We start from the raw sequence: 24068 nt of genomic DNA on the forward strand, positions 1-24068 counted from the left end.
ATCACTGATACAAATGTCACCATATTGTGGAAAAGACAAGAATTAGAAGGCATTCAACAGATGGAATTGAAGCACATAATGAAAAGTGATTAATGCATCCTCTAACCCTGTCCTACAGTACAGGAAGGAAGGACAACGGTGTGAAATTTTCCTTTATGCAGTGTATTTTCAATGCCTGCAATTTTCTGCCATAGGAAGTCATTAAGAAAAGAACTTAAAGGAGATGGAAAATTTTCATGTATAGTTGTGCCTACAAAGATAAAGACAATCAGCTCCATGTTTTAGGATGTAAGCAGATTGCTGCATAAGTCAGGACAGAATCCACTGCCGCTCAACTGTACCTCTGGCTAAGCGGATTGTGGAGGAAGGTTGTCTTCTCCTGCAGTATCTGTTAGCACTGGGCTAGTTTGTGGGCCCAGGCTAGGGTTACTGTGGACTGGATTTTGAGCTCAAGGTAAGGGTAAACTTGGTGCTGTTTCATGGGTTGGGATAAGTGTCTGAGCCCCAGTTAGGAGTGGGGCTGGGACCAGTTCCCTGACCTAGGCTCAAAACCCAGCCCCAACTCTCAAACTAGCTCAGTCCCAGAAACTGGCTCCGAACTCTTCCCAACCCAAACTCTTCTTCAAAAGGGATAATCCCCTTCCCCAACCAGGAGTGCTTCAACAGAGTTTTGAGTCCACAGACAAGATCGCTTCTTCAAGAGCTCTCTAACTTCAAGTTCCAAACGGGCACCACTAGTGTTCTACTAGGAAAATTCTCAGCTAGGAGCACTTCATTGGGCAGGGAGCAAACTAACAGGATAGCACCCAGCAAAGGAGACAGCCCTGAACATTTGCCCCTCAGCCCACAATCATTCTTACTTCTCAGGTGAACAATCTGCCAAACCTAGAGATGCTCCTCTGCTGGTTCAAACATTGACTCTGGTCGTACTTCCCAGTCTGGGTGTGCAGGAATGAAAAGGGGCAACTGGAAACCCAAGAGCCTTCTTTTGGCTGGGAGTCTGGACTCAAGTATCTTCCACCTCTGAATTCACTTTTTTCCCATGGCCTGGCTAGTCAGTACTAAATGCAGGGCTGCCAAGCTACCAGACTGAAGAGTAACACATTCTAGGCTCTGATCATCAGCACTTGACACTAAGGTTTTATTGGTCATATGTAATACCAAAGGCGAAAATCTCCCTGAAAGACCAATTCCTATTGGCTACTTCTGACTAAAGGATTTACAATTTACAACTCACGTTGAACTTTTTTATCTGTGTATTTTTCTTCCCCCTGCAGTACATCACAGAAATTGGGTACTGTCTAAATATGGACCTGTATTGCTTACAGGAACTCCACTGGCACATCCGTGGCATCACTCTCTGTCTCTAAGGCAGACCTACCCCCTTGCCCCATTCTCTGTTGATGAATTGGGTCTGTCAGCTTGTCAGCTCTCATTGGGCTCTGCCTGACATAAGTCCACACTGGGGCAGTGAAAATCTGTTTGTAGTCAGCTCTTCCAATAGCTCGAGATGAAGAGGGGGAGCTGACCCATTCCAAAAAATGCTGCCTTTGCTGGCTACAAAAAGTTCACAGATGATGCTGGTCTCAGAGAATGGTTTACGTGAGGGTCACATTTCTTTTTTATGCCTAGGAAACGGACTTCCCAGTTGGGCTCCTGAAATTCTCTGAAGTGCAAAGCCAAATGTAATGTTGGAACTGCCATCAAGACCAAGAGTGAGGGAAGGGGGCTGAAGGACGGGAGGTTATAAAGTAGTGGTTGGATGGGGTGTGGCTCAGTAATGTGCCCAAGGATTAATGTTGCAAGCATCCCTGACCCCCTAAAGTTGGAAATGTCATCTGTCAAGCCCACGCTCACTCCATCCAGACCAGTTCTGACAAGGAATAGCAGGGAAGGCACATACAATGACTAGCTATGCCTCAAGTGGCTCTAAGCGGTAAATTTTCAGGGTACATCAAAAAGCCAATCATTTAAAATAGCATTCTTTGGCCCATTTTTTTAATGTCTTAGAAAAATTAATTGTCTGATATTACTAAAAATCCCTTTCAGAGTCTTTGCAAAAAACCAAACGTCAGGATATAGCAGCGTAACCAAACTTTAGGAAAATAGCTTCCAGTGGAGAAAAATGTGAGGGGATTAACTCTACTATAGACTCAGGCTGCCATAAAACTACCACTCCTCCCCCCTCAGTTTATTCTGCCATGAAAAACTGTGATGTCACACCTGTGTTTCTATGACAGCATTGAGATACTATGATGAAGGAGGACACATGGGCAGCTGGGTAGATGGGAGAAAGACAGACACAACTGAGTGCAGCCCTTAGAAGGTGATCCTGAATTTTATTTTCATGCTCAACTAGAAAGCAATATTTGTTCAGGCCCTGAGGGGAGAAAAAAGTGGATTTCTGTGCCCAAGGGAAATGAATGCTGGGTACTGTTTGTTTCCATTAGAATGCCTGGGTGATGCCACACTGTAAGGTGAGTAGAAGGTCACCTCTCATGACTGATGTCACTAGAACATATGTGATGTTTCAGATCAACTTCCAAAGCATTCCAACCAATAGGACTGCAATATGCAACTGAACTGACTCATCATCAACTCTGTGATAATTGGCTCAGCTGTTTCACATGTCACAATCACCTCACCCATCCCTCCCTACAAAAAATGAGTTGTTTAGAGCCATCCTGAAATCAAACCATTGATGTGAACAGCTGCTATGAAGTTTTCAAATTACTCTGAAAAGCAGAATGTTAAAAATAAATCTAATAATAGCAATGATGGGATTGGGGGGAAAGGATAGGAGGGGGCTGGGACCAAGAGAGGAAAGAAATGAAGAGAGTGAGGGGGTCAGAGAAAGGAAGAAGGAACGATCAGGGCTAGGGGACATTTTGTATCTGGTTTTAATAAAATCGGAACAGTTACAAGAAGTTATCTGAAATCTCACGAGAAAACCCTGATTCTGTGAGATTTCCAGCTCCACTTTACAAGTCCAACAGGAGTTAATACGTCAGCTAAGCATTCATATATTGGGTGCTGAACTGAACTTCTGAACTTTTTGAGATCTGCTCACTGAAGAGTTGTCAGTTCCTCGTTCTTGTCCCTCAGAGTAGAGCCCCACTGACCATGACATCTGTGCTACCTCCCAAACCAGGGTAGAATGAACAAGTCCACCATGAGCGGATGGCCACAGCACAGAGAGGCTGGCAAAGTGCAGTTTGGAAACAGCACAGCCACCAGGTCACTTCTGGGATACAGCAGAAAAGCAGAGGGATGCATGACTCCTGCTCCCACAGTCCCCCTGGATGCCTATAGATATCCTACAATGTGCCACAAAAAATTGCTCAGAATGCTGTGAAGGAGGGGAGGCTGTACAAGGGATGCCGGGCTACCTTCCCACCCCACAATGCTCTGCAATGAGTGCAGTGTGGTGCTCTGTGCACACAAGCCTTGCAATGAAATGTTGCTTGCACCAGTGGAAGTGCAACAGTGTGAGTGCGCACAATTTAAATAGTTCTATCGATGTCACTAAATCACTAGAAGCTAAACCAGTGCAGCTTTTGTGTGTACACAAGCTATGAGCATGGGTCTAGAATGAGTCCGTTAAAAAGACTGGCCTGTTATTAGCCTAGCTGCTCTTCCCCATTCCAAAAGGCTCCATCTTTCTTGCCAGGCAAAGCTTTTACACCCGTCCGCTACTTCTCATTATTGATAATAGTCCATAGAGATTGCCACACTGGCACAGACCAGTGGTCCATCCACTATAGTATCTTGTTTCTGGCTGTGCCCAATGCCTGCAATTCCCTCTCACCACCCCTATTACCACCATCCTGTGCCTTATTTTGCAACACTGATGGTAATCAACTTGGTCTGAAGCATGGGGGCTGATAGCTCTTATCGCTTCTATCCAGCCTAGCATAACTACTGAGGTTAGTCCTATTCAGAGAAACATCTAATCCTATTTGGAATCTTGCTAAGCTATTTGCTGCAATATCCTCTTACAGCAGCAATTTCCACAGTCTAATTAGACACTGAAAAAAATGTAGTTTTTCCTTTTATCCATTTTACATTTGCTGCCTTTTTACTCCATTGAGTACTTCTTGTTCTTGGGTTATTGAGCAGGATGCGACAGGGGCAGGGACGGAAAATGCCAATAATTTACACCGACACGGGGAAAGCACATTCAACCTCCCCCAGAAAAAGGGATGGAATCAGCAGGGAAAATGGGAAATATTCATGAAGGAAGCTTGGCCCCGTAGGAGATGGGGAAAGAGCAGCCCTCCAGTGAGCATCAGAGATAACTAAACATCAGAGGAGGAGTGGTGATTACACAGGGATAGGTGTCGTAGGACTAAGGTAGAGATAGATAATAACTTGCCAAGATTAGATGGATTTGGGGCCTGATATTAAGAGGTGCTGAGCACTCACAGTTACAACTGGAATTGTGGGTGTTTAGCACATTGGAAAAACAGGCCTGTTGTTTTCAAAGGGAGAAGACCCTGCAGTGAAAGACCTAGGATAGGCTAAAGGTTGAAAACAGCCATTTGGAATCAGAGGTGGCTGATGCTAGGCCCAGTGACAGTCCCATGCCCCTGGGACAGAGGGGAGATTTTGGAGGGAGAATGCCATGCAATGAGATGTAGACCAACCAATAACTAATAAATGGGGGGATGGTATCAGCAACCGCCCATAGCCTCCAATGAAGCTGTTGCCAACAAGTCCTACCTGGGGTGCTCTCTCCACACCCACACACTCACTCTTAACCTGCCATAGGTCAAAGTGGGGTAGAGATCTACAATGTGGGAAAGGAAGAATCAAGCAGAGCATTGATGAGAGATGCTTAAAACAAGGTGGGATTCGTCCCAGTCACATGAATTACAATTTCCTCCCCCTCCATCTCTGGAGGCAGCTTTCCTGATACCAACTCTTCGCAGTCAAAGAGTGAGAGTGAGAACACAGCAAGTCCGTGCGGAGAGAGAGGAATGGGGGTCCCAACAAGAGGGACAATTGGGAAACAGCATCCTTCCCTTCCTCTATATTTCTGCCTCCTCTTCACAGCTTTCTATCTACAGTCCCCTCTCCCCCAGTGCTCGACTAGCTCCCCGTAGCACATATTCTCTCCTCAACACTCATATCAATGCATCCTCCAGCCCCCACCATTGGTAGCCTTTTTACTCCAACTCTCTGCACTTCTCCAGGGCAGTATGGCCCTTCCCCCATTCTCCCTTCCTCCTTGCCTTTCCCCGTCTCAAAGCGGCAACGCAATCTCTTTACAGTACTGATCAGTCTGAGAGCAAAAGCACTGCTAACTCGGTTTAAAAACAGAATCAGTGCTGTAACAGGAAAGTCCATTCTAGCTCAAAGTGGCAGAGGGAAAGGGCTAGCAAAGACACAACAGTGAGCGTGGCAGAGAGAGTGAGATGAACAGAGAGAGAGAGACGATGGTGCAATATTTATAGTTTCTATTACCCAGATGTAAATGGGTTCATTGCCCTGCCGCAACTGACAACTGCTGGAAGCTTCTCCAGAAAACCCTAGTGAGAATCAGGAGGCTGTAATGTCCTGCATAGCTAAAGAGTTAATCCAGTGCCCAGGTACCGCTTTCTAGAAGTCCCTGATGGATTTACAACATAAATCCAAGCATAAGTTTCAGGGTCCACATTCTTCACACCGTGACCAGAAGGACAGGAGAGAACCTGCCCCGCTGACCATCCAACCCCCATACTGATACAGCCATATGTGCAACAATTTGATAAATCTCTCATGCATGTTCGCCCACCCACTCACACATTCTGTCATACATGCTCATTCACCCACTGCCACATCACGCACCCACCACTGCCAGAATTCATTCACGCACCCACCCACAGCCACCCGGTTTCACTCACACCCACTCACAATTCACACCTGCTCTTTCACCGTTCACAAATCCGCTATTGCATGCTTAGTCCTGTTCCCATCAAAACACCTCCTCACATTCACAGATTCACTCACATAAACTCCCTCAAGTCACTCATCAACTCCCTCTTGCACACTCCTCCACGTATATGTCCTGGGCCAAATTCTCCACTGAGGTAACTCACCGATTGTGATAGCATTGTGCCAGCAGAGAATTTGACTCCCTAACTCACAAATATACTTGAACACTCAGGAATTCTCTCATTATTTACACATTGGCAGCACCTAGGGCCAGAGTTTCAAAACAGCTCGACTTCCACTTAGGCACCAGAATAAGTGGCCAGGTTTTCAAAAGAGAGGAATCTGATGGGTGCTGAACTCTTCTGAAAATCAGGCCTCGAGTGTCATAATGGGAGGGGCTGGGTGCGGAGCACTTCTGAAAATCTGACCTTTATTTAGGGGCTTTAATGGAAACTGAGTTCTTTTGAAAATCTGGCCCTTAAAGGCTCAGGCAAGTCAGGGCCCCATTGTGCCAGCCACCCTACAAATAGATGGTGAATGGCAGCTCCTACCCAAAAAAGGTTGAAGACTACAGATGGTCTAATAGTGAATTCTCCAAAAAATGCCATTCTGGGTCAACCAAAACTATTTGCAAATTCCAGTCAAATTCCGCAAGTAGTTTCAGCCCAATAAAAAAAAATTAAGGAAATTTTTGAAAAAAAACCCGAAACCATTCATTTTGACATTTTCTAAACAAACCATTTTGGCCATTGAACCGAAAAATCAATTATTTGCTCAGCTCTATCAAAGGCAAGACATAACAGATGGATGAGACAAACAAGTGGAGGGAGGAAGGATGAAGGAACAACAACAGGATGTTTCCGTATAGACTAGCTATGCGCACAATTCGCAGCTGTAGCAAGCTCATGCTTCTCAACAGAGCTGGGCAGAGAAAAGTCATTCCACTTTGCGGAGGATTTTGATATCTTGAAATTTGGTTTTGTTCCAATCTGGAATGGAAACCAAACATTTTTAAATTCTTCACAAAAGGGAATGGCGCCTGGGCTCCAGGGCAGTCTGCCTGGTGGGCTGCCCTAGATTCACAGACTCTGGAAGCCCTGGGAGCTTTGACTCCTGAAGAACTGTGAGCCAGGACTCCCAGAGCTTCTAGGCTCTCAGCGCCCTGTCAGCCTGCCAAGAGGGCTGCAGAGGATCTGGGCAGGTGAGCTGGCAAGAAACCAGGCAGGTTTCTGATAGAACCTTGCCTGGGCTCTGTCGGACTATGTCAAAATCAAAACATCTCCGTGGAAGGTTTTGATTGTGATGATTTGTCGAATTCCAACGAAAAAAAGTTGCATCAGAATTTTTCCAACCAGCTTTAGTTCTCAATCAAATGAGGAGCTTTCATTCCTTTTCATACCAGGACCAGCCTGCAATCTCCCATCCCATCTATTTGGGATCTAGCCTGGACCTCTTCCCATTTAGCAATACCAGAAGGGAAGGCTACTCACCACCCTTCCTTGACACCTGTTTGCTGCCCCCCCAGGATAGTAAAGCATTCAGTAAGCCAGTCAAGTAGAGCCAATCACAAGAGGCACATTCCTGCATTCAGCTAGCTCACCCATTTTCTCCTTCTACTGTTAGTGCCTCAGAACCAGATTTGTTATCTATCACATAGGGGTAAATCTGGAATAACTCCACTTAACTCTATCTGTTTATGTACTTATGTGGCACTCATCTCTGTAGTGTCACAGGTGTTCTGGATTCACATCAGTGTAAATTAGGTCAGAATTTAATTCTGTCTCCAGAGAAGGGCTTTCTGCGAAAGTGTACAAACAATAGTACCCTCACATAATTGTTAGCAAGCAAATAAATTCCATGTCACAAAGGGATCACACCAGAGAAGGAAACCACGCTCCAGCTCATCTGATTGTTATAGCTAGGAGTTCATGCCACTCGATAGCCTGCATCTAAATTAATTGGATGATTGTTATATTCTCCAAGATTAGGGCACTCACTGCTATAAAACATCATCATATTAGTCCCAGTTATTCCTTCCAAAGGACCCCCAGTAGAGAGCATGGCCTGCAGCTGAACACCAAGGTATCTGATTTGCCAAGAGCCATCACAAAATCTCTCAGAAGAATTTGGGTGGAGGAATAACATGGAGGCATTTACAGGAGCATCAGTAAAATCAGATGGACCTCTCAATCCATTTAACAAAGTACCTGACAGTCCCCTTTCCAGAAAGGGGAAAGGGAAGTAAATACAGAGCAATGAAATCGACTCCATGCAGCCCCGCAGGCACCAGCCCCCTCTCACATCATTTCAGGTGCTGAGATTGCATGTTTCTTCTTTTAAAAAAAATTATTATTATTTTTTAAAAACAGTATATTTAGTGCTCATGTGATGAGCTAGATTAAAAGCCCTGGAGACCTATATTTCTCCCCAAGAGAGGTACAACACTGGCAGTGACTGTGGAAGATTCCTCCACACCAGCCCACTAACCCGCTCCACCCCTGATCAGATAGGGCAACCTCTAGTCAAGAGATGGTAGTTCAGTATTATTGCCCATTCAAGCCCTTGGCCTTTCTAACTATGGTGAGACACCACATGGGGCTAGCCTGAGCCCTCATCCCACCCCCGCCCTGGGCTGCCCAAGACTCTTGCCTGAGCCCCCCTTCCCACGTGGGGTTGGCCAAGCCCTGCCTGGGCCCGGCGTCGCTGCCCGCGTGAGGCTGGGGCTGGTGTTGCTGCTCACATGAGCCCTGCCTGCCCCACTGCACATTCAGCTGCACCCCACTTTTATGACAAAAGTGGGAATTTGTCCCGTTTGCTCTTGCCAACTGATCAGTCCCTGTGTACAAGTAGCCCCTGGAAGTTGTGTGTTAAGAGTCTCATTGAGCTCACTGTGAATAAAGATTCTGGCAAACATGCCTACAGGTGGCAGGAGTTGTCCTGTCCACGAGAGGGAGAATAATCTCTGCTGTCAAGTGCTGGCACAGAATAAAGTCCCATATTTTAATCTGCCGCTTCCCTGTAGCCCTGATCTCAGGACCTTAGCACACTAATGACCCTTCAATCATCCTGCAGAGGTCTTGGGAGTCCCTGCCTTGATCATCCCAAAGAAAAATTCTGAAGCATTTGCCCTTTCTATCCTCCCACCTCTACCAACTAACCAGGTGAGAGAGTATTTCACCTCAGCCTCTGTGATCAGTTCTGGGACCGTGACCGTGCCACACTGCTGAGCTCCTGGAATCTCTGTACAGTAAGTGGAAAGAAAAATTCCATTGCTGTTTCTCTACAGATGAGATGTTTAATGTGTGAGACTGGTTCATGAACTGCAGCGTTAAACCTCTCTGGATGGGGGCAACATTGGAAACTAGGACCTACAGGTTGTCAGCCATGAGTAAAGCAGGTAGATGCAGAGACGCACAGCCCATTACGAGTTGGATTTTTTCCACTGTTTTAATTTGTTTGTTTTAAGTATTTGGCTGGTTTATTTTAGTTCCATGCTGACAACTGGCACTGGATTTTCCTTTGTTGTGTGAAGGTATTTTTAAGGCAGTGTTAAAGGTGCCTAAAGCCTGGCATGGGCACTTCTTAAAAATGTCCTTTATAAAAATCAAACTTCAATAAATAAATCGAATCATTCCTCTGCCCCACACTAAGGCACAGGTTGAGTGCCTAGGTATAAGGATATGCCCAGTTGCTGAGCAGACCTACCGTACCTGTCCTGGGAATTGTTGCAAAAGTCCATTTATTCAGGTGGATGCAGTATAGCTGGGGTTAGTAGCGCAGCTTATTAATAAGATTGCCTGACAATTCCCATTAAAAGACCCTGTTTTCAGTTTTTTATAACTTAACAAAACTTTAACCATTCCAGCTGAAATTTGCCTCAGGCTGAATACTTCTTCAGTATTTCAGCAAAATCAGTTCAGCTGTTTCCAAGAATGAGGCTAGAGGAAAATACATTGTTTTCCCCATGTTAACACATTCTTGAGGCCTTTTTCTTTGAAAAGCTCTAGCTCCTCCATGCTTTGGAGCAGGAATTTGAAATTTGGCCAGGGGATGGCCTCTATGTCAGGGATGTGGCTTCTCCCATCCCTGTGAAAATCTGCCCAAATTTGGTCAAGTTATAAGACTTTGAAAAACCATGATTCACATATGCTCAGTAGAGACTTGTTACTGCTTCACAGCTAAAAACATCAAATCTTCCATATGTACTGAACATGCTCCAGCCAAGGGCTGAGCAAGATGACCTTCCCTGAAATTGTAGCTCTGGACTAGCGTGGGCTGGACCAGTGCCAGGTCTGGGTATGGGCACCAGAACTGACAGCAAGAAGACTCACTCTCTCTCATGCTGTCAATGCCCCTCCCTCCAGTTGGCCCAGGTAGTGTGAATGAGGAAGCTACCTGATTCAAATCCAGGGAGGACAAGATCTGCACTTGGGAGGGGTTAGGAAATAAACTGGGATAAGGAGCCTTGGGTGAGGGAGAGACAGACTGTGACGGGAGGCAGGGGGTGGAGATGGAAACTGGGAGAGTGAGTTGCAGCAGTGGGAGACTGGAAATGGCTGGGCAAGCCAACTGGGACCAGGATGAGACGCTTGAGGGGTGGAGACTGGTGTAGTAGGAAGAGAGCCTGAGACATAAGCCCGGGCTTATGTCTCAGGCTCTGTTCCTACTACAACTGGGACTGGCTAAGTAAGAAGAATGGGACTCGGAGAGGAGCTAAGGTTGGGAAGAGACAGGACTGGGACAGGTTGGAGAGGAGGTGGTAGAAGAGTCTGTGCCTACTAGGGCACACTCCCCTCCAGAGCCTGGAATGGAATCTAAGATTCCCAATCTCATTGTTCCTCTGCTGTCAGAAAATACACTTGGGTTTCATAGGTGTCATCCTCCTCTAGCGCTGGTCTACATAGAAGATGACAAGCTACTATTGTTATTAATTACTCCATTTGCTTCGAGGCAGAGGTCTGAGAAGTTGACCTAAGGGGTTCCAACCCTGCTGATGTACCATGTAGGTGTCAATATGATGCTACATGATGGAATTTCTGTTTTCTCAGTTTGCTTTTTTAAAACCATAGGAAATTACACACAACAAACTACATTAAAAGAACATTATTAAAGTTGCAAAGTCAAGCACTCAGAAGTTAGGAAACGCCAGAATTAAATCTGCCTATGCAACCTTAATTTGCCCCTCTTGTGCATATGTCTTATGAGACAGGCTTTAATTACATGATCACATACTGGTTTTTTCCACAGGATTTCTGCCTCATTCAGTGCCCAAGTCCTGCTCTGGGGATGAGTCAGGGTTGTGTAGTTAAGGAGACTGTTGTCTCTGGTCCCCTACTTCATTTGCTGCAAAAGCTGGAAGGCGTGTAGTGAAAGAGGCAGGAGATTACAAAAGAGAAAGGATCGTCTTATGGTTAAGGTTAAGTGCTATCAAATGCTAAATATGGTGAAAAATCAGGTCCTAGGACTTTCAAACTGGACACCCAAAGTTAGTAGACACTTTTAATCTCTCTGTGTCTCAGTTTCCCAGCTATGAAATGGGAATAACACCCCCTCACCTCACAGGGTGATTGTGAAAATAAATTAATTCATGTTTGTGAAGCCCTCAGATACTGTAGTGCTGAGCGCCACAGAAAAGCCCATGAGGAAATTAATAATTCTGTCTTCAAAGCAGGTTGGATTAGTCTACAGTAAATAGGGCCAAGGGCAACATACTGAACAACTAGGACAAACAAAATATTGAGCACTATCCATCCTGTGCACTGAATGAGGCAGGAGTCCTGTCAATAACATAGTAGGTGATTGTGCGTGCAATTAAAGACTGTATCATAACGCACACATAGTGAGAGTTCCTATTCGCTCCCATCTTTCATCTGCCCACCCCTACACTTTGTTCCCCAACACAGACCTTCCCTGCTATCTTATTCATTAATTATTATCTATTGGGGTGAGGGTAGCACCTAGGAGCCCCAGTCATGGACCAGGAGCCCGTTGTGCTAGGTGCTGCATGAACCCAGAACAAAATACAGACGTTCTCCCCATTTGCCCATATCCTCCAGCTTAGACCAGCATTGTAGTCTATAGACCTTCCCAACTCTGGTCTGTGCTGCACAGTTACTGGAGCTTCCCTGCCTCCATAATCTGTTCCCAGCTCCCACCTGCTCTGCAGAATCACAGAGGCAGTAACTGGGGCCAGAAACGTTCCTTTGGCTCATCTCTTTGATTTCCCCACTTCTGTTTGCATTTCACAACACAAATCCCATTAATATCTTTTGTAACCTGCTCTTCAGTTTCTGCAGGCATGGAGTCTTGATCAACCTATATTTACTGGGGACAGGGACTGAGCTAACCTGAACGTCTCACCCGAAGCAGGAGAAAGATCTGAATATGTAGATAATTTCTGATGGGAAAACAGGTTAGTGTTTGCTTTTTATTTGTTTTTAACTCTTTTTTCACATTGCAGGCTTTGAGCCAGAAGCAAAAAATACCAAAACCCACATGCAAAGGGGGTTCATACAGTGTTCCCCACCCAGATGAAACAAGAGGCATCTCTAATGAGGAGCAAAAGTTATCATTCAGAACAAAGAAGTACAGAGAACAGCCCTGTGCTGTGCTTATCCAACACCCACCCCCCTCCTTCAATGAAATGGAAAAACATTCTATGAGCAGGCACCTTTCCCAATCTGCTCTGTAAACACAGTGCACACATCTTTTGTGGATTTGGCTTGATTAATAAAGAAAATAACTAAGATAAACAGCTGCTCAAAACCTCCCTAACATTCCTGTCTCTAGAGTCCCTTTCTCAGGACTGCTCAGCCCACACTCTCGCTCCTCTCCCTCCAGAGAGCCACTCCCATTTCCTTTGTATCCACATGCTCAGTGAATCGGTAGAACCCACTTGACTCTTTCCCAGCAGAGTTAACACTTGCTAACAGGCCGGGGCATTTCAGGTAACACTGCCAACATATTACACCTATTACACAGAGCTGGTCACAAATTATCCAACAAAACATTTTTGGTCAGAAAATGTTAATTTGTCAAAACCTAAACCATTGAAAGGAAAGGGTTGGTTTAGACTAATATCTCAGTTCAAAAAGTTTGTGGGAAAAAAAGGTTCAAAATTGCCTCAATGTCCCATTTCAACATTTTCTAAAGAAGATGTTTTGTTTTTAAATTCCAAACAACTTGTTTTGAAATTGTAGTTAATTTTTTTTAAAAGGTCAAAATTGAAACAGTTTTGAAAATTGTTGAAGCAAAATGTTTTGATTGACACAATCTGAAATTTGTTTCCAGATTATTGGTTCATGAAAATTTTCAAGTTTTTGACATTTTGTCTTTTTTTGTGATGGGAAGAGATTTTGACATTTCTAGTACTCTCATGGGACAGGAAAATCTTTTCTCACCAAGCTCTACAGTTAAGTCATCTAGTCCATCTTGATCTCTATAGATTTTCTCTCATCACCCTCAGCAAATGCAATATTTGTCCCTAGATTATATCCTTTGTCCAGCCCAGTTGTAAATTACCCTCCAACTAGTCTCCCTCCCTCCTCCTTTACTCTCCCTGGCAAACAGCTCCAGCTGCAAGGAGCAACGCTGGGTTAGGAATTAACATATTAATTAAGAAAGTGCCTTGAAGAAGGGATGAGAGATAGAGAGAAACAGAGAAATGAAGCAGATGGGGGGAGAATAACAAAGGGAAGATATAACGAAGAAGGATGCGGAAGCAAAGCTCAAAGGGAAGAAATGTCTTTCTCAGGAATTTGTGCTACTTCAAACAGTTCAATGGGAAGGAGAGATGAAAGAGAAGAAAGAAAGGAGGTGGGAGAAATGAAATGTTTCTTTCATTTTAAAACAAGATTTATTTTTCCTGTAGAGAACAAATCACCTATGGAAAGAGAGGTAGGAGGCAGAGAGAGATGGATGGAAGTAAGAAAGACACACCAGGCTGGTGGGGAACGGTCAGCAAGAAAGAGCACAATATGCGGTGGGCACACTCTTGGATGCATGAGACCCGCCCCCAGAGCTGAAATGCCAGTATTTAAGTACACAATTCTTAGTCTTTGCTCTGTGAATAGTCACCTAGGAACAAAAAGTCACATTTCTGCAGGTCTGTCTCCAGAATGTTCTCCTTGTTTTCAAACATGTGGTTAGTGAATTTCAGTGCTTGATTGATAGCTTTGGAGAAGCCCTGCAATTATCCACAAAACAGGGACAGCTGGAGCAGCAGCAACACAAGCTTCCCCCTCATATCAACCCTTGGCAATCAATGGGCCTCAGCCCTCACCTGGAGAAACCACCTCTGAGAGCAAGACAAAAGTTCATTTTCCATGCTCATTCCACGCTCCAACTCTCTTCTGAGACTACCAACAATGAGGGAGCCCATTAGCACCAAATGTGATGGGGGAAGGTCACATCATTGCCAGTGACTCCACCCATCTCAGAATTAATTCTATTATTTTGCTCCCTGACCACTTATGAACTCAGTTATGTTTGTCCCAAAAACCTTTTTAAACTAAGTCCCTTCCACCCACTCATCTGCACAAATTAGCCAGCCCCCATGTGCTCGGCAGCAGGGTGGAAAAATTATTATTATTTCCAGGGAGAGAGATTTTGCTGGTTCTTTTAAGACAGAGAAGTGAGAGGTGGAAGCAGTATCTCATGGTTCCTCCCACCAACCCAAATCTCTTTCATAATGGTTCAATGCCTGCTCCTCTAGGATAACCAACAGCTGTTGACAGACTGGAAGACCTCACTTCTCCCCTCCCTGCTTGGACCTCCCCAATCCTTTCACACTCCCCCCCCCCATTTGAGCACATGTTGCTTATCTTAACACCATAGGCACAGGAACTAGGAGTGGGGGATTCTGCAGCACCCCCAGCTCACTCCTAGGGTCCCAGACACTGGCACCAGTTCCCAGCCCTGTGCCCGGGGCTCTGCTCTCAGCCCTGGCTGCTGGCCCTGTCTCCCAGCCCCACGCCGGGGACTCCGCTCCTGGCCCCGCGCCCACTCCGAGCTGTGACCACAGCCTCAGCCCTCTTACCCCTGTCCATGTCCCCCCCTCCCGGAGCTACAGCTCTGGGGGGCGGGGGATATGGACAGGAGTAAGGGGGGGCATGAGGTAAAAAATTTGAGGAACACTGCTTTACAGTTTCCTTAGCTGGCTTTCAGCACCCCCACTATAAAAAGTGTTCCAGTGCCACTGCCTAAGTCCATGTGTTTTGCCAAGGGATCCTGTGTGAGGCATGCATAGTTACTGACAAACAGCACTCCCCGACCCCACTCCACAGTGCAGCATTGGGTCACTTAAAAGGCATAGCACTACCTGCAATACTGAGTCATCTCCTTCTCTTCCTGCAGCATCTGGATTGCCCTCAGTGGTCTCCCATCCAAATATCACAGCCCAAAGCACTGTGACTGAAGGCTCTGTGAATTTTATAGCATCCCCGGTTGATTTTGCCTCCTAAACCAGTCACGCATCCCAGTTCCTCTCAGATTTAGATAGTAACCTCTTTGGGGCAAGGACTGTTTCTTGATATATATTTGTACAGAGCCCATAACAAGATGGCCCATTGGGGCCCTTAGGTGCTACTATAATACAAAGAATTAATAACTAATAATAGCACTTCTCTTTGTAATGCTTTGTGAAGCATCCAGAAGAAGCTTCTGTCAGAAACATGGTACATTTCCACTACTGAGTTTTCCCCTCTTCTCGGCTGACAGTAATGAAAGGCTTTAGGAATTCTACTATACCCCCACCGCCCAATTTTATCATAATGTTTATAGGCCAGATCCTCAGCTCTACTGATCCCAATGAAAATACACCAATTTACACAAGCAGAAAAGCTGGGCTCTGAATTAAAGCCATTGTATTAGCACAACATTGTGGCACAAAGATGCAATGCTGTCCATAGCCATCATGATATAAGGAATGAGGCATCTGCAGAGACCCATATTATCTCAGCATTCGCTTTGTGGGGCCCTAAGCCTGCACCAATGGTGATTTAGTTCTTCGAGACGCTCCTCCTTCAGCAACTCATCCCCACTCTCCCTTTTTTACTCTCTCTCCTGTCAGGGCCTTCCTGACACACTTCCACTCTGCGGACTAATGGTTGGGGCAGGTGAGTGTGGAGATGCAACATGGAAGACTCGAAAGGAAAAAAAAACACAACTAGACACATGAGTCATAGTGAAAACCATCTAGATTCAAAATGGATACCAGCACGGACCTCTGTCTTAGGCACTGAGATCACTTCCAAGTCAAGGCCCTGCACCCCACCCTCGTGCTCCTTCACTCCCTTTGCTCTAAAACCCCTTCTTTAAAAAAACAGCCTTCACGGCATTATTTTTATTACTAAACACACTACTTAATGAGTTACACGGCACCTCCAGTGTCACCCATTGGTGACAACACAAATATGGCACTCCCAGTGCTGCACCCTCTCCTCAGTCAGTTATCTAGCTCTGCCAAAACTTCTTCTTAATCAATTTCATGGCATTATCATAAACTTTCCCTAATCAGTTCCACAGCCTTCCTAAGACCACTTCTTAACCAATTCATACTTGAGCTTTCAGTGAAAAATCACTTACAGAAATAAATATAAATCTGTAAGTAAACATTTCTCCCTAACCAATCAAAAAAAGTAACATTTCTTGTAACTCTCTAACATCTTTTTAAAGCATCAGGTAACATTCAACTCTGTTCTGTCTATATTACACTCATTCACTCAGTCCAACAAACCTGCATGTCCAAAAGGCAAGAAGCCCCCTCAGAGCAAAGAATTACACTCTGATATACATCGGCAAATACAGGCCCAAAATAATCCCATCCATTACACCACATGTAAGGAAAGGGATGAGATAAATTGAGTGGAGTGGTGTAAAGAGCACAAAAAGCCTGGCACTGCTGTGCTCTCTTTAACTCAATGGAAACAGGGTGGGGTTGCATGTCCACAGAACTCAGTGAACACAGGGGTAATGATCTCAGGCAAAGAGGGAATGGTCAGGGGGAAACCCTAGTGCCATATGCTCCCTCAACAGCGCATATCTGGCAAAGGATCGAGCAGTGCACAATGCAGAGCAGCCTCTAGGTGTTTTGATCTATGCAAAAACACCTTTGGCTATGATCTCCTTGGCATCTATACCTTCCACCCTGGTGGCTCTGTGGTCCCCCAGAACAGCTGTATTGCTGGTGAGCATATTTATTCCTGGCCTAACCAGCAACTTTGTGACTCACCACCATGTGTTTGCTTGAGCTCTCCCCATTCCCTCTCTCTCCTATTGGATGCATCAGGAAACAGTGGTTATCCAAGCGAATCACCTGGAGGGCATTTCTTGTGGTTATACATGCCTCCGGTGCACGTTTGCCTCGTGGTTCTTACATGACGTTACCTTCGCATATAGCATTTCTTGGAGATGAGTGGACAGTGTTTGCTGACTGCATGTGTATCCCTGACACACACACACATCCATGGTATTTGGGGGGTACAAGTAGAACTGGTCCAAAAAAAGAGGGGGAAAGGGGTCATTTTTAGCAAAAATTCTGTGAAAAACATGTCCCTTTTTTGACCTTTATCCTGTCATAGAATCATAGATTATTAGGGTTGGAAGGGTCCTCAGGAGATCATCTAGTCCAACCCCCTGCTCAAAGCAGTTGCACAAGTGTCATGAGTTTTGTTGCCTGCAAATAAACCCTTCCCCTGCTACTCATGTGGCTGCAGTTATCTGTGGCCATATCCACTGACAGACCTGTACTGTTCCATTGCAGTTCTCACTCTCTCGCTCTCTCTCTCTTCATGGATCAGCTGCTTTTTCCCCAGCTGCAGAACAACCACACTTCTATACATTTCCTCTTGCAGGTGCTACTGTGATATGCCACGGTGATTCCACCCCTGTGCCTCCTTCATCAAAAGTCAGGTACTAGTAGAATCAGCTCATTTTCTGTACCTCACTTAACAGTACTTAGGAAACGATACCAGCTCCTCTCTGAGAACATTTCTAGAACTGCTTGTTGTCTGCTGTGTACAGCCATACCAGAAGTACGAGTGTCATAATTTCCTGCCACTAATCTCTTGTGGTCGTTAAAGATCCCTGATGCCCTGGCCAAAGACGACCTCTGGCAATTACACTCTGCCAATCTAAATTCTCTCTGAACTTTCTATGGGATGTGGTATTTGTCTTTGCTTCCTTGGGTGTATTGTTAAACAGCTGTAATATTTCACCCCAACAATGGCTGAATTTCAATGATAAATTAAGTCATCTCTTTGTAGTTTGTAAAGTGATTTGGAATTACAGATAAAAGATGTAAAGTTAAAATACTATCGTCTATCACAAATAAACGTAAGGCACTGACACTCCTGCTAGAGGCAGCCATCTTTCATTTATGACATTAGCAATACCGTGGGTCCAACACTAGAAACTTGTTTCCATCTCATTTTAACACAGCTTTAGAAACCATACAGAAAACTGTAACATTCTATATTAAAATGAATACACTAAACATTCAGCATTCATATGTTTTTAATAATTGCTAACCCACAATTAATGCAGATAGAAAGTTGCGTTACAGTTTGGCAATGGTTTCCAGGCTTCACCCAGACCGCCTATCTCATCAATTATGAACCGCTTCAACTTGGCAGCCACCTTCCAGAGGCTCAGAAATACCAACTGTAATTTACAAACTGCCTTTCAAACATTTTCCATATCATGTTCCTGCAGAGATGAGCTTCCTTCACCTTGTGATCTTTGCTCAATTGACCAAGACAGGTGCGGGGGCCTTTTAAATGTGATACAACATGCTAAGGAATGTCTTAATAGGAGTAGAAAGGAGCTTTTTTGTAGGTGGTTGGCAGGAAGAGTTCTGCCTGAATGATTCCTTAATGCTGCTGGGGTTACGTTTTAATATTAATTACATGTTAGGGCACCTGCAGCCTTGTCTAGACACAGTTTTATTATTTAAATCAAAATAGATATTACACGATAGGTGAGAGGATGGTGGACTAAATGATAAAATGGAGCTCTGTTAATGCTGATTTTTATTTTACAATTTTATCCACATTTCAGATAACAAATAATATCAGAATTCAATAGCATTGTTAAAGCAAATGTTTTTTAAAATATACCACACAGTGCCTGTATAGTGCAAAATTTAAAAATCCTATGGTAAGGCAAGGTACATTGTCTTCAAATGGTAATAACTATTTCCAAAATCAATTTTTTCCAATTTTTTGAGCATTACATACACACTAAGGTTGAAGTTTGAAAAGGAAGCCGTTTTTGAGTTATTTATGCTGAATAATTATTTGAAAGCAGAACAAATGCATTTATTTCACGCTCTCATAACTCAAAACTGGAGAACTGTTTTTTGCTCAGATTTTCCAAAACATTCCCCTTTGGGCTGAGAATGTACATGAGAAGTTGCAGCCTGAAACAAAATGTATTGAGAAAGCTCTAGCTGCTTGAAAATAGGCCAGTAGAGATGGATGTGAACTGCAGACTCTGTACTGTGAAATTTCCCAAAGTTGAGGGGATGTTTAAATCCAGAGTTCAGTTCAGCCCATTAGAGAGAGAAAATTCGGCCATTACATTTGGATCTTGGTCCATAGACTGAGCTACATACTTCCAAAGTTTGGGGATGTTTGGATCCCGGGTTTTGGTTCAAACCCATCCGTAAAGCAGGGATTTGGAAGGGAATGGCCTTCAGAAGGTTATCTGCAGCTTCTACACTTTGTTGCTATAAGCCTTGATTCAGCAAAGACCTTAAGTGCATGCTTAATTTTAAGCATGGGCATAAGTGTTTTGTTGAACTGGGGCCATAAAGCAGGAATCAGTTCACACATTCATATCCCACTGAAGTCCAGCTGCCTTTGAAGAGGAATATGCCAGCTGTTTAACAGGGCCCAGCAACATTACACAAGCGTGTAGGATAGGAATTGGAAAAGAATGATGTATCCCAACTGAAACTGCAGAGGAGAATTTAGGATGGCACAATGTCATTAATCAAATGAAAATTTGGCCAGGACACATCAGGGTTAACACCTCAACTCTTTGCAAGAAGTGCCACAGGATCTTTTAATGATCATGAATATTATCAGAGCCTCCCCTCAGGACTGAGCCACTAGGGGACGCACTGAGCTGGTGTCTTGTCAAACCACATTTTGAAGTGAAATTGCATCAAAAGAAGGGAAAGCTGCTTCAGAGTTGCACGGGGAGCCATGGCAACCCAGCAGTTCCTATTTTTAAAACTTGAAAGATAGTAAGAACATTAAGTCTAGGGGAAAAATATTTCAATTTAAAAAACCAGAAAGTGCATATGTTCTTTAATGAATCTAATTATGAGTCTGTAAATAGCTAATCATTTATTTGTAGGTACCTGATGCATAGAGCCCAAATACGGTAAAATAATAATCAGGAAGTCACTCAACTGAAGGAAAGGAGGTGTTCCCCCCACCTTACCTCCAATGTTTTCATATCTCCAAGCACTGACTTGTCATCATAGCCCATACAGTGCTTTAACACTCACTGGATTCCAAAGGCATTTTGCCTGTGATCACTGGGGATACCTCTGTTCCTTGTTTGTGTATTCTGCTCCCTCCAATGTCTCCCTGGACACTTTGGAGGAAAGGTTTAGGTTGACTTCACGTTGCAAGAAAAAAGAACTGGAACTCACGTATTAAAAGCATATTACCAGCAGCAAATTAAGTTCCAGGGTATTAGCACTAAAAGGACTTGATTCTGGAGCACTGGATGGCCCAGGGGGCTGGAAATGGGAAATGGAAATTTTACCAATCTGGCTACTGTTGGTAGAAACCAAAATTCATTCCCTCCTGGGTAGTTTAAGGGAAATGACTTGAGTGGGTCTCAGTCTGGTTCCGAATGGAGAGATATCCACAGCACAAACCCCAATATCACAATTGATAGTATTTTCTTCTCTTTCAAGCAGTGTTAGCAGAAAGACCAAGAACTGAATGGTACAGACACACTGAGGTCCTCCTCTCTCCCCCAGCGATAATCCCTCCAGTGCAGAGTTAAGGCACATGGCTAAAAGCGGTAGATGGGCAGAAAGCTTGTACTGTTGCTGCCCAGGTTGTACACTTCCTGAGAGCAAATAGAGGGCTTCAGCCCCCAGGGCTGCCCTAACGCACTTTAATGTAAAAACTTCACATGGCTGCCCTAGACAGCGTAACAGGAGACAGGGAGGAGAGTAGCTTGTGGCAGATCATTTTGCAGTGATGTTTTTAAGTCAGGCCAGTGGTGGCTTTGTTGGGAGAGGGATGGGATGCTGTGGCTTTGCATGTGTGTTTGGTACCATTATAGAGCATTCTTCAGCATCCTTCAAAACCTGAAAACGTAACCTAGCAACCATCCAAATGCAGGGCCTGAGAGGGGGCAGGAAGGATATGCCTCGGTGATGGGACAGAGGGCTGTAGAAGCCGACTCTGCTCTGACCATCCATCGGAATGATTTTCTCCCATGCTGCACCCGCTCTGTGCATAAAAAGGGGACTTTAGGCCCCATGTCTGCTAATCCAGCACCTTTGACCAGAAGTGAACTCCCTTTGAGAAATAGACAAGCAAGGCAGGGGCAAAGGAAACCCGTACAGTTATGAACAGGGAAAATAAAATCGAAAGGAAGGAAGCAAACCATTTCCCAAGGCTCTACAGAGACAGAAAGAGAGTGCGAGCATGAGAGGACAGGGGGAGACAATGACAAAGAAATGGAGAGAGCCCATGAGTAACATGGAAGTCACTGGGCAGCCCCCAGCCAGCTGCTGCGGCTGCTGCTGGAAACACGACAGGAGTGAACAGATTTCAACAGCAGAGATCTCTAATCTGTCAACAGCAGTCACTCCACGTGCAACCAGCCAGCATGGCACAGGAATCTGGTGCCAGCCTGAGGGCAGCCGGACTTGCCAACTGCTAGGAACATAATGAATTGCTAACGAGATCCCGGCTCAGAGGCTCTAAAAGGTCAAGTGATAATCATGCTCCAGCACCCTCCCTTTCCCCCAAAATCTCCCTTTGCCTCTGATTTAAACATCACATCCCCAAGTGCCTCCTCCATTCCAGTGGCTAAGGATGGAGTCCGAAGCTCAGTGCCTCCATGTGGCCCATCCTCAGTCACCCTCTCCCCCGTGGTGAGCAGTTCTGCTCTCTAAGGACTAGACTGTGTAACCCTCCATGCAATCAGTGAGCAGTTATTCATGTGTGTAGCCTCACTGGCTTCAGTGGGACTGTTTGTGTGAGTAAGCGTGCACATTTGTGAACAAGGGGTTCGCAATCTAGCCCTACAAAACGAGAAGTCCCAGACACTTCCTCTTCATCTCAACTCCTCCTCCAGCCTCCACCCCAAATCCCTGCTCTGAACTCCTGAAAGACATAGGATCAAATTCAGCCCTGGGACAAGCTGGCATGACTCCCATTAAAGTTAAAGGAAGCGATTATTCCTGGGCTGAATCTGGCACAGAGTATCTTTTCTAATTTTGGGAGGATGGAGTAAGAGGGGGGATGCAGGCAGGGCCGGCTCCAGACCCCAGCGCGCCGCGGGGGGCGCTCTGCCTGTCGCCGGGAGGGCGGCAGGCGGCTCCGGTGGACCTCCCGCAGGCGTGCCTGCGGATGCTCCACCGGAGCCGCGGGACCAGCGGACCTTCCGCAGGCACGTCTGCAGGAGGTCCACCGGAGCCGCGGGACCGGCGACCGCCAGAGCGCCCCCTGCGGCGTGCCGCCGTGCTTGGGGCGGCGAAATTGCTAGAGCCTCCCCTGGATGCAGGAGAGCTCTGTGTCAGGGGGTAGGGATTGGAGGGCAGGCTAAAAAGGAGAGCACCATGCCAGGGTGTGTATGTTATAAACATAGGGACCCTAGTCCCCCCAGGGCTGGCAATCCAACATGTATAGTTACATAGGAGAGCACCACAGGGGCTATATAAGAGAAGCCCTGAGTAGAGCCAACACAGTGATGTGTATAGGAAAACACCACAATTGGAGTGGGGAAGGGGGCAGATATCATTTGGTGTATCCAGGACTGGGTTAAAAAGAAAAGTGAAGCCTCCGGTAAGAACTGACTAAATGAGTGGTCTCTCCTAGCCATGAGTATCCCTCCGACCATTTGAGAATGTATTGGCCAAATTCACCCCTAGTGTAAATTAACTGACTTCCATGAATTTCCACCAAAGATTAATTTGGCTCAGTGTTTTTAGCCACACAAGTCTAAGGGAAGAAATGGTATGAATGTGATGCCCTCCATTTTGCCACAAGTGGCATGATATACATGTCAGGAACCAGTGGGTCTATCATAATCTGGGAAAAGCAGCTTTAAAAGGCAGTGCTGAGGTGCTCCTCTTAGTGACACAGCTAGAGTTTTATTTTATTTTACTTTATTTTATTTTTATTTATTGTAAAAAAGTCTCTGATCCCTTTCTAACCCGCCCCCCACACACACATACACACACATTTTGAGTACTGTTGGTACCCTCAAGAAACATCCAGCTGTTACTCTCCTGCCTACACTTAGCCACAATGCAGTCTCTAGCAATGAGAACGAATTCCAGTCAATTCAGGGCATCTGCCATAAATCCTGCTACCACAAGAGCTCTCCGGGGTGCTGAATCAAACTGGCTGATCCAGGAAGGTTACGGCCAGTTCTCTGCTTCCAGCCAACAGAGCTGAAACAAGATCCCAAAAGACACAGGTCACTAAGTCTATTATACCCTAAGGGAGAGACATCTGGATCCCAACTGTCTATATTCTCATCCAGTGAAGAAATACATGAGTACATACTTATTTCAAGTACTTCCTCTGATCACTGATTCTTAAGATCTGCATCCAATCAACCATCCCCAACCTGTTCCTAATTGCCAATAGGGAAATATGACTCTGCAAGAATTGAGTTCAGTTTGAGTTGTTTCAGCCAGAATTTCCAAACTGTTTACTTAGGTTCCCAATAAATTTCTAAACTACTTGGCCTGGGAGGTTCCAGAGACAAGAGTTCATGTCACCCACAGAGTAGAGGTATCAAAGGTACACCCCCCACACACCAATCCAGTTTACCAGATATTTTTAGAGGGTGGGAAATTGAATCTGCCTTTTCCCTCTTTTTGTTACATCTCTTTGCACAGTCAGTGTAATCCCATGTTTGGGTTTCATTCCAAAGCAAATGCTTCA

The 24068-nt window shown here is 45.1% G+C and overlaps 1 protein-coding gene and 1 long non-coding RNA gene across 3 annotated transcripts in view; one reads left to right on the forward strand and one right to left on the reverse strand.

Moving 5' to 3' along the window:
- GRIN2B (glutamate ionotropic receptor NMDA type subunit 2B) overlaps nt 1-24068 on the reverse strand; it is a 330192-nt gene that overhangs the window by 131566 nt on the left and 174558 nt on the right. The gene's annotated exons all lie outside the window — the stretch shown is intronic.
- Nucleotides 2283-20540, forward strand: LOC123359088. Of its 2 annotated transcripts, XR_006575825.1 has the most exons (5): nt 2283-2477; nt 8989-9163; nt 12204-12328; nt 17769-17826; nt 20278-20540. It is a non-coding gene; the product is annotated as an uncharacterized LOC123359088 (long non-coding RNA). The 2 variants fall into 2 exon arrangements; XR_006575824.1 differs by lacking the exons at nt 17769-17826; nt 20278-20540 and adding an exon at nt 13787-14428.

This window comes from Mauremys mutica, chromosome 1 (assembly GCF_020497125.1).
Source record: "Mauremys mutica isolate MM-2020 ecotype Southern chromosome 1, ASM2049712v1, whole genome shotgun sequence".
NCBI lineage: Eukaryota > Metazoa > Chordata > Testudines > Geoemydidae > Mauremys > Mauremys mutica.